This window comes from Leptopilina boulardi, unplaced genomic scaffold (assembly GCF_019393585.1).
Source record: "Leptopilina boulardi isolate dan_hultmark-lab unplaced genomic scaffold, ZJU_Lbou_2.1 LbouV2_278, whole genome shotgun sequence".
NCBI classification, from domain to species: Eukaryota; Metazoa; Arthropoda; class Insecta; order Hymenoptera; family Figitidae; genus Leptopilina; species Leptopilina boulardi.
This window is the reverse complement of record NW_026137838.1, coordinates 1476040-1492880: the sequence shown is the minus strand read 5'-3', so window position 1 is coordinate 1492880 and position 16841 is coordinate 1476040. Positions and strand designations below refer to the sequence as shown.

The 16841-nt window shown below is 27.4% G+C and overlaps 1 protein-coding gene across 1 annotated transcript in view; it reads left to right on the top strand.

Annotated features, from left to right (window-relative positions):
- LOC127281867 (tryptophan 2,3-dioxygenase) overlaps window positions 1-16841 on the top strand; it is a 317236-nt gene that overhangs the window by 73588 nt on the left and 226807 nt on the right. The window contains exon 4 of the mRNA XM_051305836.1: window positions 8728-8768. The gene's annotated coding sequence lies outside the window, so the exon portion shown is untranslated. The remainder of the gene's footprint in view (window positions 1-8727; window positions 8769-16841) is intronic.

The window sequence follows — 16841 nt, the reverse complement described above, 5'->3', positions numbered from 1 at the left end:
GGCGCACTTTTTGATTGGTCCAGCGGATGCAGAGCTACACTAGAAAACAAATTTGGAAAAAATTTAGAAAAATTAAATTTGCGAGATACTCGTTCCGGAATACCGCCAATAAAATAGGGAAAAAGTTTCGAACAAAAAATGTATAGCGCACTTTTTGATTGGTCCAGCGGATGCTGAGCTACACTCAAAAAGATTTTGGAAAAATTTTCGAAAAATTAAATTTGCCAGATAACTGTTCCGGAATACCGCCAATAAAATAGGGAAAAAGTTTCGAACATAAAATGTATGGCGCACTTTTTGATTGATCCAGCGGATGCTGAGCTACACTCAAAAAGATTTTGGAAAAAATTTCGAAAAATTAAATTTGCCAGATAACTGTTCCGGAATACCGCCAATAAAATAGGGAAAAAGTTTCGAACAAAAAATGTATGGCGCACTTTTTGATTGGTCCAGCGGATGCTGAGCGACACTAGAAAACAAATTTGAAAAATTTCCGAAAAATTAAATTCGCGAGATAATGTCTCGGGATTATTGACATAAAATTGAGCAAAAAGTCTCGAACAAAAAATGTATGGCGCACTTTTTGATTGGTCCAGCGGATGCTGAGCTACACAAGAAAACAAATTTTGAAAAAATTAAGAAAAATTAAATTTGCGAGACATACATTCATCCGGACAATTGATCAGGATCTCATATAACATGTTTCTATAAAGAAAAAAATTTGTTTCCGCCACTTTGAAAAGTTTTATAAACGAAAGGACTACAAAGCTTCCTTCACGAGGGAGCAAAAAATTAATAAATATTTGAAATAATAATAAAAATTAAAAATAATAATAGAAATAATAAATAAAAATAATAATTGATAAAAAAATTAAAATTAAAAAAAAATTATATAAGAAATGAAGTGGATTATACGAACAGGTTGTCGTTATACTGATAACTTGAATCGTGTCCTGCACAAGGATTGCAGTTCTTATCGAAAGATCTCGGTATACTTTTCAGTGGTCATGAACGTGTCTCTGGTATGATTCTAAAATCTAGATGACATTTTTTTTATCACGTATCCAAACGTGCAGAGCAATATAAATATTGCATTTAAAAACAAAAAATAAAATTCCTTTTGTTTTTTTCTTTTAGTTCCAATTGGCAGTGAAAATTTAAGTTTCTGCGCAAAATTAAATTTTTTTATTCTATTGTTTCATTTTGATTAATAGTTTTTGTTTTATATCGAATTTTAGGCTGAAAAAAAAATTTTTAATTAAAATTTTTTTTCAAAATTACAATTTATTTGTAGGTATTTAGAAAAATTTTGAAAAATCGTTCATAAATTTTTTTTTGTCTTAGATGGCAAATGAAGAGGGAATTTGTACAATTTGCGTTCTCTTTAGTACTGTTTCAACTTGTATATTGTGTATACGTATATATATATATATATATATAGGAAAACCTTGCCTTCCACCTTTTGCTTATAGTATTATTCACAGCGCGTCGCTAGTGAAATCGTTCGCAATTTCGAGAGTGGATATTACCAGTGGAAAGCACTGCAAAGTTCCCTATTTCCGGTTAAGGTCCGATGGTTACATTCCAATTTGAGTACAAGCGATATCATTCGGCGTAATGGTCTTGGAAATAGAAATGCCTATGGGGGGTCCTGCATAATGTTTTCAATGAGATTTCAAAACCCTCCCAGAGAAACACTATAGCCTTTCTCTCTCTCTTGTACGTTTCCCTCTCGATATAAAGTCCTTGAGAATTAGAGATCCGATAAATTGATATTAGACTATTGAAAATTAGACTCCAATTCAGTTGTGCAAAAATGGACCAAATAAATTCTTATTGCAAAAAATTTTCGCAAATTAAATTTAATTATTACAAATAAATTGTTACAAAATAAATAGTTACAAAATAAATTATTAATTTAATATAAAATAAAAAAAAAATTATTGAAATCGTTCATAATGAAAGATTGGTTGGGAAAAAGTTTTTTTTGAAAAGTTAAAAATTATATGGGAAGCAAAGTTGAAAGTATACATACAGAAATGCTGCGTGAATGTTAAATATTAAATTCACGTATAAGAAAGTGTTTAATTCCTGAAGTTGAAGGATAAATTTCGAGAAGTTGCTTGAGTGTAGGTTTCGTAACTTTGCTGAGAGTAATATCCCAAATACAGTGTTGAGTGTTGCTGCTCCTTTCAAGAGGGAAGACTTGAGAGGGTGCAGATTTAATATTAGTTTCTCCTCAAAGTTCTCTCCTCTCTCTTCACTCTCGTGACTATCAAAAGATCTGCAGATTCTAAAGTAATAGCCGGATAAATCAATTTTCTTCCAAAAAAAAACAAAAACGTCAAAATTTTTTTTTTGTATAAAAAAATAAATACAATACAGTTGGAAATTTTTTTTTTTTTTTGAAGATATTTTTTTAAATATCTATATATAAATATTAAAAATGCGCTATTTATTATAAGGAGAGAAAGAGGAAAGAAAAAAGAGCAACTAAAAAGAAAAGTAACGGAAGCTTAAAAGCTGACAAGCACTACTTTATAAAAAGCATGTCTTTCACATATAAGAAAAGAAAGGTGGAAAAGTGTTTTTTCCGTATAAAAAGTAAAATACCAGATAACCTCAGCAGCTGCGACAATTTTTTATTTTTTTATAACTCCCCGTGCTTTCGAGTCTATATTCCATTGCATAAGTGGAAACGAAAAGAATTATGCAGTTATACTTTTAAATTATGGCAAATGTCCCGGAAATGTTTTACTCGAGCTTTAAAGCAAGAAAGGAAGATGCAAATAAGCCTTGGTATATGAAAAATAGCGAAACAAAAAAGAAAAAGAAAATAAAAAGCAAAAAACAAAAAAAGCAGAAAAGAGGAAAAAAAGCAAAAATAAACAAAAAGAGCAAAAAATAAAGAAAGAAGGCAAAAACAAATTAAAAAAGTAGAAGCGAAACAAGAAGCAAAAACTTGGTACGAAAATATTGAAACAAAATACCAAACAAGAAGAGGACAAAATGAGTACGATAAGAGAATAAAAATAAAAGAAAACAAACAGAAAAATAGGTAAATAACAATAAAACAAAGCTGAGAATAAAAGAAACAAAATCTCGATAGGAAAATACAAGAAATTAATTAATTATTTAAAAAATAAGTAAATAAAAAATTGTATCAATTGAAAAAAAAAAATTATTTGATTTTATATTTTCAATAAATTTTAATTTTCAAACAAGTGTTTTCGAACCGATTTTTCTAATATTCAATAAACAAAAAATTTTCCCCTATTTTGAAAAGTCGAAAAATTTTTGGTGATAAATAATGAAATAATAAATAAAATAAATAGAAAATAAATTTGAAAACAATTTCGAAAATAGAAGAAGAGGAAAAAAAAATTTTATATTTATTATCACGAGAGAAAGAAAAAAATAAAGAAGTAGATGGAACTTGAGAAAAGCAGTTGTGAGAGTAGGAAAAGTTTACAGCTAGGCTATTTGACAAGATGCAAGAGAGAAGGAGAGAGTGAGAGAGAGAGAGAGAGACCTTTGGAATTCGCAGCATCCCTCGAGTTTCTCCCGCCATCAGAATCGGGTTCCTGTGGGTAATTTCCTGTACACGATCACTTTACCCCCCTTCCCCCTCTTCTGTGACGTATCCGACGCAACCAAAACCAACGGAATCTTACACGAATAATAGCTTCAAAATATTTTATATATATATATATATATATATATATTGAAAATAGGCCTTAATTTTTTTTTCTCATATTGCTTTCATTTCCTATTTTGTGTTGCATTTTGTGGTTGAATATATTTTATATATGTATATTCAAGACTTCCTTTTCGTGATTTCCTCTCGTCAAGAGAGAGAGAGAGAGAGAAAAAAAAAAAAACCTCGAGTCTTTTATACACTATATACTCATATGCTCCATCTACTTCTTTCTTCAATTTCTTCCATTTAAATAAATTGCGATGCGCATAAAGTTCCTTCTATATTTGCAAGAAAATAGTGAATTGTTCCTTTTTACTTGTGGTTCCAGTTCAATTCACAATTTTCTCCGTTTCTTGATGTATATATATATATGTACATTCTCAGACAATGCTGATTTTCAGTTTATTTTTGAGTTAAAGAATTTTGTCCTGAAAAGTCGTGTGTATTTTTTTTTATACAAAAAAAATTGCTGTGCTATATTATTTTGGTTGGTAATTTAAAAGAATTCGTTTTTTATTCAATTTTATGTTTTTTTCTGCAATTGTAAAATAAAGTTATTTTTTTTTTACACTAAAACAACCAAATTTTTTTTAATCAATTAGAATTTGATTAAAACAACCAAAAATTGCTTGAAGCAACCAAATTTTTTTTTAATCAACCAGCATTTGATTAAAACAACCAAAATTTGTTTAGAACAACCAAATTTTAATTAAATTAACCAGAATTTGATTAAAACAACTGAATTTCTTTCAATTAATCATATTTTTTTGTGAAACAATCAAATATTTTTTTAAATCAACCAGCATTTATTTAAAACAACCAAATTTTGATTGAATTAACTAAAATTTGTTTGGAACAACCAAATTTTAATTGAATTTGATTCAAAAAACTACAAATTGTTTAAAACAACCAAATTTTAATTGAATTAACCAGAATTTGTTTAAAACAACTAAATTTCTTTCAATCAATCATAATTTTTTGTGAAACAATTAAATATTTTTTAATCGATCAGAATTTATTTGAAATAACCAAATTTTGATTGAATTAACTGAAATTTGTTTGAAGGTACCAAATTTTAATTAAATAAACCATAATTGTTTTTAAAATGAATCAAACAGAATTTATTTAAAACAACCAGCATTTGATTAAAACAACCAAAATTGGTTTAAAACTACCAAATTTTAATTAAATTTGATTCAAACAAACTGCAAATTGTTTGAAACAACCAAATTTTAATTGAATTAACCGGAATTTGTTTAAAACAACTAAATTTCTTTCAATCAATCATAATTTGTTGTGAAACAATCAAATATTTTTTTAAATCAACCAGCATTTATTTGAAACAACCAAATTTTGATTGAATTAACTAAAATTTATTTGAAACAACCAAATTTTGATTGAATTAACTAAAATTTGTTTGAAGGTACCAAATTTTAATTAAATCAACCATAATTTTTTTAAAATGCATCAAACAGAATTTATTTAAAACAACCAAATTTTGATTTAATCAACCAAAATTTCTTTGAAACTACCAAATTTTAATTAAATCAACCAGAATTTGTTTGAAGAAAAAAAATTTTGTTTAAATCAATCAAAATTTGTTTGAAATAACCATATTTTCGAATATTTAAAAATTTGATTATTTTTTTCGAAATATATTTAGAAAAAAAAACTCAACTTCTAAATATTTGCTAAAAATATGATATATACCAAATAATCGTAAAAATTTCTATATTTTCTTTGTAAAAACATGGAAATTGATATCTACTATTTGGAAAAGTGATTTAAAATAACGTGAAGTCAAATTCATATTTTTCCGGTTTCTATTTTTGAGAAAAACGGGTCACGAGGATAAATAGAATTTGAATTTATTGAATTTTCTTCAAAACTACATATATATATATATGCGGAGAATTTTACTTTCTGGTATATAATAATCTTCCTTCAGTGAATATTTCATCGAAGGGTTTAATAAAATATATGCTGTATATGTTTTTCTTTAAAAAAATATAATATCCAATGTATTTTTCTCGGAGATAAGAATAGAAATTTTTTTTCTACAAACATTAACAATAATCTAGGAATTTTTTTTTGTAATTCTGTTTAAATAATTACATTTTTACTATATTTTTTTCCTTAATTAATTTTATAAGAATATAGTAACTTTTTTCCGCTTAGAATAAGGTGTTTATTGTAACTGAAATTGATTAGAAACAGTTTTTTTTTAAACTGAAATTGATATTTTTGTTGTGTCTGACTAAATATTGACTAGTCTACTTAGAGAAAATAATTTTTGAATGTGTCTGACTAAACATCGAATTTACTACTTAATTTGTTTCAATTTGACTGACTAAAAACGGGAGTTTTCTACTAGAAATAAAATTCCATTTGTCTGACTGAATATTGACTTTTCTACTTCAAGTCAATGTTTCGAAAGTCTGACCAAAAATTGCCTTTTCTACTAGAAGCAATATTTTGTTTACGTCTGATTAAGAATTGATTTTTCTACTCGGAGAAAATAATTTTTAAATGCGTCTGACTAAACAGTGGATTTACCACTTTAAGTGAATTTTTCGATTTGTCTGACTAAAAACTGTGTTTTCTACAAGAAATATAATTCCATGTGTCTGACTGAATATTGAATTTTCTACTTCAAGTCAATGTTTCGAAAGTCTGACAAAAAATTGACTTTTCTACTAGAAGCAATATTTTGTTTACGTCTGATTAAGAATTGATTTTTCTACTCGGAGAACATAATTTTTAAATGCGTCTGACTAAACAGTGGATTTACCACTTTAAGTGAATTTTTCAATTGGTCTGACTAAAAACTGTGTTTTCTACTAGAAATTTTTTTTCTGTGTCTGACTAAACAAGGAGTTTATTACTTTGACTCAACGTTCCAAAAGTCTGACTAAAAATTGAATTATCTAGTTGGAAACAAACAATTTTTGAATTCGTCTGACTAAACATCGAATTTACTACTCAGAGTAAATTTTTTCATTTCGTCTGACTAAAAACTGAGTTTTCCACTAGCAGCAATATTTTCTCAGTTCCAAGAAACTTTAGTCAAAAAAACTATTCAGTTTTATACCCATAAAAGTATTTTCCAAAAACTATTTCTCAGAACCAAGTAAAATAAAGATATCGCGAATATTTTTTTCTCTTAAAAAAAAATAAAAATAAATACAGTCTACATTTAAAAATTATAGTTCCTGAAGATTACTTCCCGTTTTTGTATATATGAAATGAAAGAACCAAGAAAAAAAAAAAGAAACACTCGTGCATTTATATACGTAACAATAAATTGTCTTTCTCTCTCTCTCTCTCTCTCTCTCTCTTGTGGTTTCTTAGTAGGTTGTACATTATTTCGTGCAACGACCCTTACTTAGTTTGTGGCTCTGAATGTCGCACTAGTGCCGGTTAGCATACTGCCGAGATACGGTGCTTATGGTTGTAAAGGAGCACTGAACCGTATTCATCGTGCGATAGTCGGGGACGCCTTGCACGATTATCGATAATGCTCAGGGAATTCTCGTTAAGTCGTCTGCGGATAAAGTTATCAGGGATCAGACACGTTCAAGACTGTGCACCAGACAGAATTTATCATAACAATAGATAACCTTTCGAATCCTTTATGTTTACTCTCAAATACCAAATATAATATACAGGTTGATTTTTTATGTTCCGGACCCGAAAAAAATGTTTTTTTTTCCTAAATCGACTGTTTTTGCCCCGCGTGGAAATGAAACTATGCACTGTAAAAAAAAGGAGTTGAATTTCAACTCCCAAGGGGATGCTATAAAAGTCCCACCCTTTTGGAGTTGAAGCGTAGGGAGTTAATGCTTTGCGAGTTAATTTTATGCCTAGGGAGTTAGTTTTAAGGAGTTAATTTAATTATTAACTCCCTTTTTGAGTTGATTTTTAACTCGAAAAATTTAACTCCCAACTCCTCGTGCCGTTAACTCCCTAATTTTTTTTACAGTGTGGGTAAAATCATAAAAACCAACGGCGAAATCGATTGCCAAGGAAAAAACGATTAGACCCATGGTTTAAAACTTGGCAAAAATCTCAAAAACCATTGCTTATGTCCGTTTCCCATGATACAATTTCCTATAGGAAATTTTTTTTTAATTTTACGGATTTTTAACCATATTGCTAAAATCTTGGAAACCATGGGAAAATTAATTTTTTAATTTTACTAATTTTGGGCCATTGCTAAAAATTTACGAACCATGGGAAACAATTTTTTAATTTTACGGATTTTTGACCATTGCATAAATCTTTCGAACCATCGGAAAATTTTTTTTTTCTTTTTTTTACGAATTTTGGACAATGGCTAAAAACTTGCGAACCATGGGAAAATTATTTTGTTTAATTTACGGATTTTTGACCATTACAAAAATCATGCGAAATATGAAAAATTAATTTTAAAAAATTCCTAATGGTTCGCAAGTTTTTAACCATGCTCCAAAATCCGTAAAATAGAAAAAAAAAATAATTCCATAGTTCACAAGATTTTAGCAATGGTTTAAAATAAAAAAAAATTATAAAACTTTTTCCCATGATTTTCAAGATTTTAGCAATGGTCCAAAATCGGTAAAATTAAAAAAAAATAATTTTTCCATGGTTCGTAAGATTTTTATCAATGGTTCAAAAACTGTAAATTTAAAAAATTAATTTTCCCATGGTTGGCAACTTTTTAGCAATGATCCAAACCCTCCCCATAAATTTATTTTATTTTATTATTTATTATTATATATTTGTTATTTAAATTTGAGCCTTTTCACAAAATACGTAACGTTTTTTTTTTTTGAAATTTCAACCCCCCTCCCTCCCTCAATGTAACGCACAGTTACATAAATTTGCGCCATTTTTTGGCTGGCTGTAACAAATAGCTTAACCCCCCTTTCCCCTCCTGGAAACGTTACGTATTTTGTGAACAGCTCCTTTGTTGTTATTATTATAAAAAATATATATATATATATATACATATATGTTATTAAAAAAATATTTCTCTTTTTTTACAGATTGACCTCAACCAAATTGACGTTTCCAGTTCAATATTTCGGTGAGTTTTAATTTTTGACAAATGAATTTTCTATTGTGATAACTTTTTTCATTTCTTTATACAAGAAGGTTTTTTGTTTGAAACATTTTTGTTTTGTTGATTCAATGAAAATTTGGTTATTTGAAACAAATTTTGTTTCTGAATGTATAAACTAAATTAAAATTTGAAAAATGCGAGATAAAACTAAATCTTGTAATAGTAGGAATAGAATTTTTCTCAATTATTTTCTAAAAATGAAAAAGAAAAGAATCTAAATAAACGTTTTGTAAAATTGAAGAGAAAAACCGTTTAGTACCGGAAACTTTATCAAATTTCCGCAGATTATTTTTTCTTTTTTTTTTTTTTTTTTTACAAAAAAAGAGTATAATTTCCCAGGTTGAGAATTAGATTTTAAAAAGTGATACCAGCCATAAAAGGCACATATTGTGTGTTTTTTGGATGTGTAAAACATGGTCTCATTCGGAGAAGTATAATTGAATGGTGTAGAGACACGCGACTCGAATGAACGAGAGAAAAGTATATATAGAGAGAGAGAGATACAAGGGAAAAATGTTGGAATAAATAGAAAAATTGTTGTTAAAAAAAAGAGAGAGCAATAATTTTTCCCGTTAATTTTTTTTAATTTCCAATTAATATTTTTTTATTGATTATTTTGAATATTTAAATTTTTTTCCAATACACTGAAAAAAAAGTCTGGTTAAAATAACCAGAATTCTGGTTAATCTAACCAGAATAAAAAGTTATATATACCCTTACTACTTTTTCTGGTTAAAAGTACTAGAAAATTTGGTTAAAAAATTCTGGTTAATTTTACCAGAATTTCAAGTTAATCTTACTAGAATTTCAAGTTAATCTTACTAGAATTTTTCTAGTTAAAAATTTTTGGTAAAAAAATTTCTGGTTGATCTTACCAGAAATTCTAGTTAATCAGAGAATTAATTAAATTTATTATTATTATATTATATTCTAAAATATTATAAAATATGAATTAAAAAAATTTGTATTATGTACATATAAATGCAATCAAACAATAACACCTTTACACTGCAATTCTCTTAATAATGTTTATTTAAATATGATTATTCAGAACTAAAATTCTGATAAAACGTGTCGAACACGTTTTCAACATAACCTTCAAACTATTTTCCACACGAACGGGTTTGCCGTTCGTCAACAATTTTTTCACTTATATTATAAAATTAATTAACCATCCTTTAAACAGATCTTTTAATTCTCCCAAACCCCAATTTTCCAGAGCTTGGTTAACTTTTTCATCCATTCTTGCGATCCGCACGATAAACTATTCGAAAAAGAACAACAGACGCTATGCAGTGTCCGCGAACGCGCGTTTTTAACCAGAATTATTTTAACCAGAATAATTTAACCATACTTATTTAACTAGAACTGTTTAGTCTTTTTAACTATATTTTCTTGTTAAAATAACTAGAAATTTTTTAACCAAACGCATCTAGTAACTTTAACCAGAACTTTTTTTTCAGTGTATATTGAATTTTTTTAAAGAAATGTTTTTCTGTTTCCGTAATGTGAATAAGAATAGCTTGAGGTACTTTGAAAGTTGTTGTCCATAAAACTTGTAGTTCTCAACTCTCCGGAGATACATTTTAATAGTCTAGGGGACTAGACACACAAATCAAACGATACCGCTTTCAAAAATTTTACATCAGATAGACAATTTCTTTTTTTTTCCTTTACTTTTTTTTTTATATCGCTTTTTCTCGTCACTTTTATTTTAACTAGAAAAAAGAAGGTAGAGAAACAAAATAACAAAATAAAATTATTCGTAGGCCTGAATAAAAGTAGTGAGAAAATGTTTATTAATTTAAATTAAATAATTTTCGAGTCATTTTTTTTTTACTAAAACTTTAGTAAATAAGTAAATTTTAAATATTACTGAATTATGTAGTTAATATTTTACAAAAAAAAAAAAAAAAAAAATTATTGAAAAATTTTACATAAGTTTTAGTCATTTTTTTAGTACAATTTTAGTAAAAAAATATTACTAAATTATATAAATTATATAAATTATATAAGTTTTAGTACTTTTTTTCGTACAATTTTAGTAAAAAAAATATTACTAAATTATATAGTAATATTTTACAAAAAAAAGTGAAAATTTCTACTAATTTTCACTAAAATTTTAGTAAAAAAAAATTACTAAAAACTTATTGGGAATTTCTACTAATTTTAAGTTATTTTTTTTACTAAAAATAAATTACTAAAAACTTATTGGGAATTTCTACTAATTTTAAGTTATATTTTTTACTAAAAATGAAGAAATAAAACTATTTCAAAATTAGCAATTATTACATATATATTTACTATAAGGGGAGAGTAAAAAATCTAGTTAATATTATTGCTCACTCTCGAGAAGGAGAAAAAGCAGTAGAGAGGATTTTCCGTGCAAGTGTATGTGTATTTTTTTTTTCGCTATATATGAAAGAATTGTATTCACGTGTACATGAATTACGTTATGGTACCGCTCGTTGGGAGTAGGTGAGAAATTGTAGAATGCTTTTACGTGGATGGCAAACGGAATTACAGACTCCTAAAGCCGATATAACAACTAAATATATATATATATATATATATATATATATATATATATATATATATATATATATATATATATATATATATATATATATATATAGTTTCAACGAGAGTCAGCTTGCACGCATGACTGACGCTTCTTTAGTCAAGTATAGAGAGTGAGAGAAATAGCACAAGAAGTGACCAGTATAACGCTATATTAAGTTAGGTTAGGTTAGGTGTGTGTTCTCTCACTCTCTAAAAGCTTCACTGGGCTTTTCAAGTGCTGTATTATTACGTTACTCCCCGTATTATTCTTATCTGAGCTCGCAGCCAAGAAGGACGCGCTTCATCCCTTCTGCCGGCTCAAAAACCTTCACAACTTTCCGGCCTTCAGTCTACGTTCTTATCTTTCGAACCGATGCTAGCTTTCAACTACAGAAACTGCAATCTTCACTTCAAAAGCTCTGATTCTCAAACACTGTGTATATATATATAGAGACTTTCAACTTTTATCGGTTCAAAAAAAGTTGTTCAATTCCTCACAACAGTGCAAAAAAAGAGGGGATCTTTTTTTATCTTGTTAAAATTGGATTAAGTTTTTTCTAAACTTGAAAATAGAGGTAGAAGGCAATCGAAACGCGTCGGAAGTGATAAAGTCAATTTTTAGTCAGACGGAATCAAAAAATTGTCCTCAGGGTGGAAAAGTTTTCATAGTCAGGCAAATTGTCTTGGTGTAGTAAACTTAACGTTTAGGCAAACACATTTAAAATTATGTCTCCAAGTACAAAAGTCAATTTTTAGTCGGACGAAACCGAAACATTATTCTCTGGAAGTAGAAAACTCAACGTTTAGTCAGACTCGTTTAAAGTAATTGTCTTGAAGTAGAAAAGTCTATATTTAGTCGATGGAATTCGAAAAATTATTGCCTCGAAGTAGAAAACTCAAAGTTTAGTCAGACGCCTTCAAAATAATTGTATACAAGTAGAAAACTCCATTTTTAGTCGGACGAATCCGAAAAATTATTGTCTCGAAGTAGAAAACTCCATTTTTAGTCGGACGAATCCGAAAAATTATTGTCTTGAAGTAGAAAACTCATTTTTAGTCAGACGCCTTTAAAATAATTGTTTACAAGTAGAAAACTACATTTTTAGTCGGACAAATCCGAAAAATTATTGTCTCGAAGTAGAAAACTCCATTTTTAGTCGGACGAATCCGAAAAATTATTGTCTTGAAGTAGAAAACTCATTTTTAGTCAGACGCCTTTAAAATAATTGTCTACAAGTAGAAAACTACATTTTTAGTCGGACAAATCCGAAAAATTATTGTCTCGAAGTAGAAAACTCCATTTTTAGTCGGACGAATCCGAAAAATTATTGTCTTCAAGTAGAAAAGTCTATATTTAGTCGATGGAATTCCAAAAATATTTTGCCTCGAAGTAGAAAACTCAAGGTTTAGTCAGACGCCTTTAAAATAATTGTCTACAAGTAGAAAACTCCATTTTTAGTCGGACAAATCCGAAAAATTATTGTCTCGAAGTAGAAAACTCCATTTTTAGTCGGACGAATTCGAAAAATTATTGTCTCGAAGTAGAAAAGTCAATGTTTAGTCAGACGTAAAAAAACCATTATTTTCTAGTAGAAAATTCAGTATTTAGTCAGACACAATCAAAAAATTGTTTCGAGAGTAGAAAAACATAATTTGTAATCAGCCAAATCGAAAAAAAATGTTTTGAAGATGTCAAATTTTATGTTTAGGCAAACAAATTCAATAATTCGCAAAATATAGAAAAAGTGGAAAATTCAATATTTAGTCAGACGCGAGTATAATTTTCCAAAATATAGAATATAGTAGAAGAGTCTATATTTGGTCAGACAAAATATTGCCTCCAAGTAGAAAAGTCAATTTTCGTGTAGCCAAATTTAAAAATTGCCTTTAAGTAGAACGTTCGATTTTAAGTCAGACACAGCTAAAACACCTCTAAGTAGAAAATCCAAAGTTTAGTCAGACACATTTACATTTTTTTTATCGAAATATAAAAAAATAGTATAAAATCCTACAAATCTTTTATTTGTATATATTAGAACCACAGTTATAAATTAAATAGAATTTATATAATTAAATATTCAATTCGAGTGCATATAGTTTAAACCCTTTAAATCCTCAAAAGTTTCAAAATGAAGTACTCGTGTAATTTTATGTAATTTACTTGGCGAATTATTGTATTTCCTTATGTAATCAGTGGCGTTTTCTCTTTAAATATAATCTCCAACCAATCTCCTGTGATTCATTGTAATTCCTGGTGCAAGCTATTGGAAAGTCCCTATATAATCCCCAAAATTTCTCGCAGACTTTTGCCTCTAAAGCTTTTCTAATCACTTTTTAAACTTTTAAATCTCTTGTCATAATCCTTTAAAGTCACTTAAAACTTCTTTTTTTTCCAAATGGCAAATCAGACTTAATTATTGAGTTTTCAATTTATTTTCAATAGAATAAAAAAATTTTGTTAGAATTAAAAAAAAAATAAAAAGTACTGCCCAATTATTTTGAAAAAGTCCTGAGCCGGAAAAATGAAGTGTTGAGTGTGCGAAGATAATAAAACTCCCTTCTTCATGGATCAAAGTTGCGTCATTGAGATTGCCTTGTGGAAAACGTGTGATGCATAGGAAAGCCAGATAAGAAGGTTCGGAGAGAATCTCAGTGGGAATTACAGGGTGAAAAAAACGACCGAGGAATTCCCTTCGTATTACACAGTAATCCATTCTTGAATAGAAAATGTTGAGCTGTGAAATTGCAATAAAAGCTGATCATATGTCAAGTGCTTTTTTTGAATTAAAAAAAAAAAACGCTAACAAATGGTAAAATTTTGAAAAAAATATATTTCTATCTTTTTTTATGTTAAATATTTTTTACACATACGAAAAAAAAAGATTTACCTGAAACAGCGAAAAAGTTTCACTAGAATAGGGAAAGATTTTACTTTAAACAAGTAAAACTTTTGCTACTACAGTGAAATGTTTCGCTGTTCCAGGTAAACGTTTTTTTTTCCAAAAAACAGTCAGTTTTTAAAAAATTATATTTTTATTCTCTCTTTTATTTAGAATATAATTTTTTTTATTTATTAATTATAATTACTATAATTACTATAATTACTATAATTATTATATTTATTATAATTATTATGTTTATTATAATTATTATATTTATTATAATTATTATGTTTATTATAATTATTATATTTATTATAATTAGTATATTTATTATAATTATAATATATTAAAAACATATTTTTATACCCTCCTTTATAACGAAAATAAAAAAACTTTGTTACACATTAGTTTAGGGTGCGACAACTTTGAACGCAATCATTTTTTTCCTTCTCGTGTCTTAAGCGTTTTTTTTTCTTTCTTGATTTTTTCTCTCTCTCTCTCTTTAATAATATGTCTCATATTTTTATTTTTCTCATTTCTCTCCCCCTTATATATCTCCAATATATATATATATATATATATAGTTTTTTCCAAGCCTTGTCTGGGCTGTTTTTACGATCGATTGAAAATACCTACAGGTGTCCTGTACCAATATGATGGTGTTTCAAACTGGGAAAATAATAATAGAAATAAATCGGAAACATTTCTCTGTTTCCTCAAAAACAAAACATTTTCCCAATAAAAAGAAATGTGCGCAGATGCATAGTGAGAGAGATAGAGAGAGATCTGTCAGCAATTCAACCTACTGGGATTATGACAACCGGAATATTGAATCGTTGTTCACTTCCAAAGCTCATAGTCTTGGGGGAATTGATCGACGAACCAATGTGCCCTCGAACTGTATATATATGAGAATTGATAGATAGATATATATATAAATTATTCGCTATTCCCTTTCTAACAGTAGTTTTGAATTATTAAAATTTTTCTTCCGTTAGAATTTTGGAAAAATTTTCCTTTGAATTTCGTTTCAATTTTTTTTTATGTTTTCGGTTAGATGAATTAGAATTACTCTCTAAATCTGAATTAGTAAAAATGTTTACTAATTTGAAAAAGTGACTCAGTTTTTGCTTCTGAATTAGTTAAATTTTACTAATTGTTAGTAAAAGTTACTAATAATTAGTAAAATTTTACTAATTGTTAGTAAAAGTTACTAATAATTAGTAAAATTTTACTAATTGTTAGTAAAAGTTACTAATAATTAGTAAAATTTTACTAATTGTTAGTAAAAGTTACTAATAATTAGTAAAATTTTACTAATTGTTAGTAAAAGTTACTAATAATTAGTAAAAGTTACTAATAATTAGGAAAATTTTACTGATTCAGAAACAAAAAATGAGTCACTAATTCAAATTAGTAAACCTTTTCACTAATTCAGATTTAGAGAGTATTTTTTAATATTTTATGTATAATTATATGCTATTATAGTATTTTAGTTGTCTGACTGTACTTGGCTTTTTCTACTGATAAAAAAAATTTGTTAGAAAAATTTTTCTGTTTGAAAGATTTTCCACTTGGAGATATATTATTTTTGTGTGTCTGACCAAAAACGGGTTTCTCTACTTAAAATTCAATTTGTTTTGCGTCTGATATTGAGAGATATTTTCTACTAATTTCATTTACTTGGAATTTTTCCTAGAAAATATTTTTTAATTCCAATTTTTTTTACAGTATTTGTCTGACCAATATAGGATTTTTTCACTGAAAAAAATATTCGATTTATGTCTGTTCAACAGTGGAATTTTCTATTTTGACGTATTTTTTCTGTCTAACTATAAACGGGTTTCGCTACTCTAATTATTTTAATTTGTTCTACGTCTGATAGTGCGACGTATTTTCTACTAATTTCATTTACTCGGAATTTTTCCTGGAAAAGATTTTTTTATTTCTTATTATTTTTTACAGTATTTGTCTGACCACAATAGGATTTTTTCACTGAAAAAAAAAATATTCGATTTATGTCTGTTCAACAGTGGATTTTTCTACTTTGACGTATTTTTTCTGTCTGACTATAAACGGGTTTCGCTACTTAAATTAGTTGAATTTGTTTTACGTCTTATAGTGCGAGGTATTTTTTATTTGGAATTTATCTTGGAAAATATTTTTTAATTCCAAATCTATTTCACAGTATTTGTCTGACCAAAATAGGCTTTTTTCACTGAAAAAAATATTCGAAGGAATTTCTGTCAGTTCAACAATGCAATTTTCTACTTTGACGTATTATTTTTCTGTCTGACTAAAAAAGGATTTCGCTACTTAAATGAGTTTAATTTGTTTAACGTCTGATAGTGTGAGGTATTTTCTACTAATTTTATTTACTCGGAATTTTTCCTGAAAAATATTTTTTAATTCCAAATCTCTTTCACAGTATTTGTTTGACCAAAATAGTCTTTTTTCATTAAAAAACAAATATTCGGAGAAATCTATGTCTGTCTATACGTGGAATTTTCTACTTTTGAAATATTAATTTTCCGTCTGACCAAAAATAGATTTTTCTACTTATAATTAATCAAATTCAATTCATCCTTTGTCT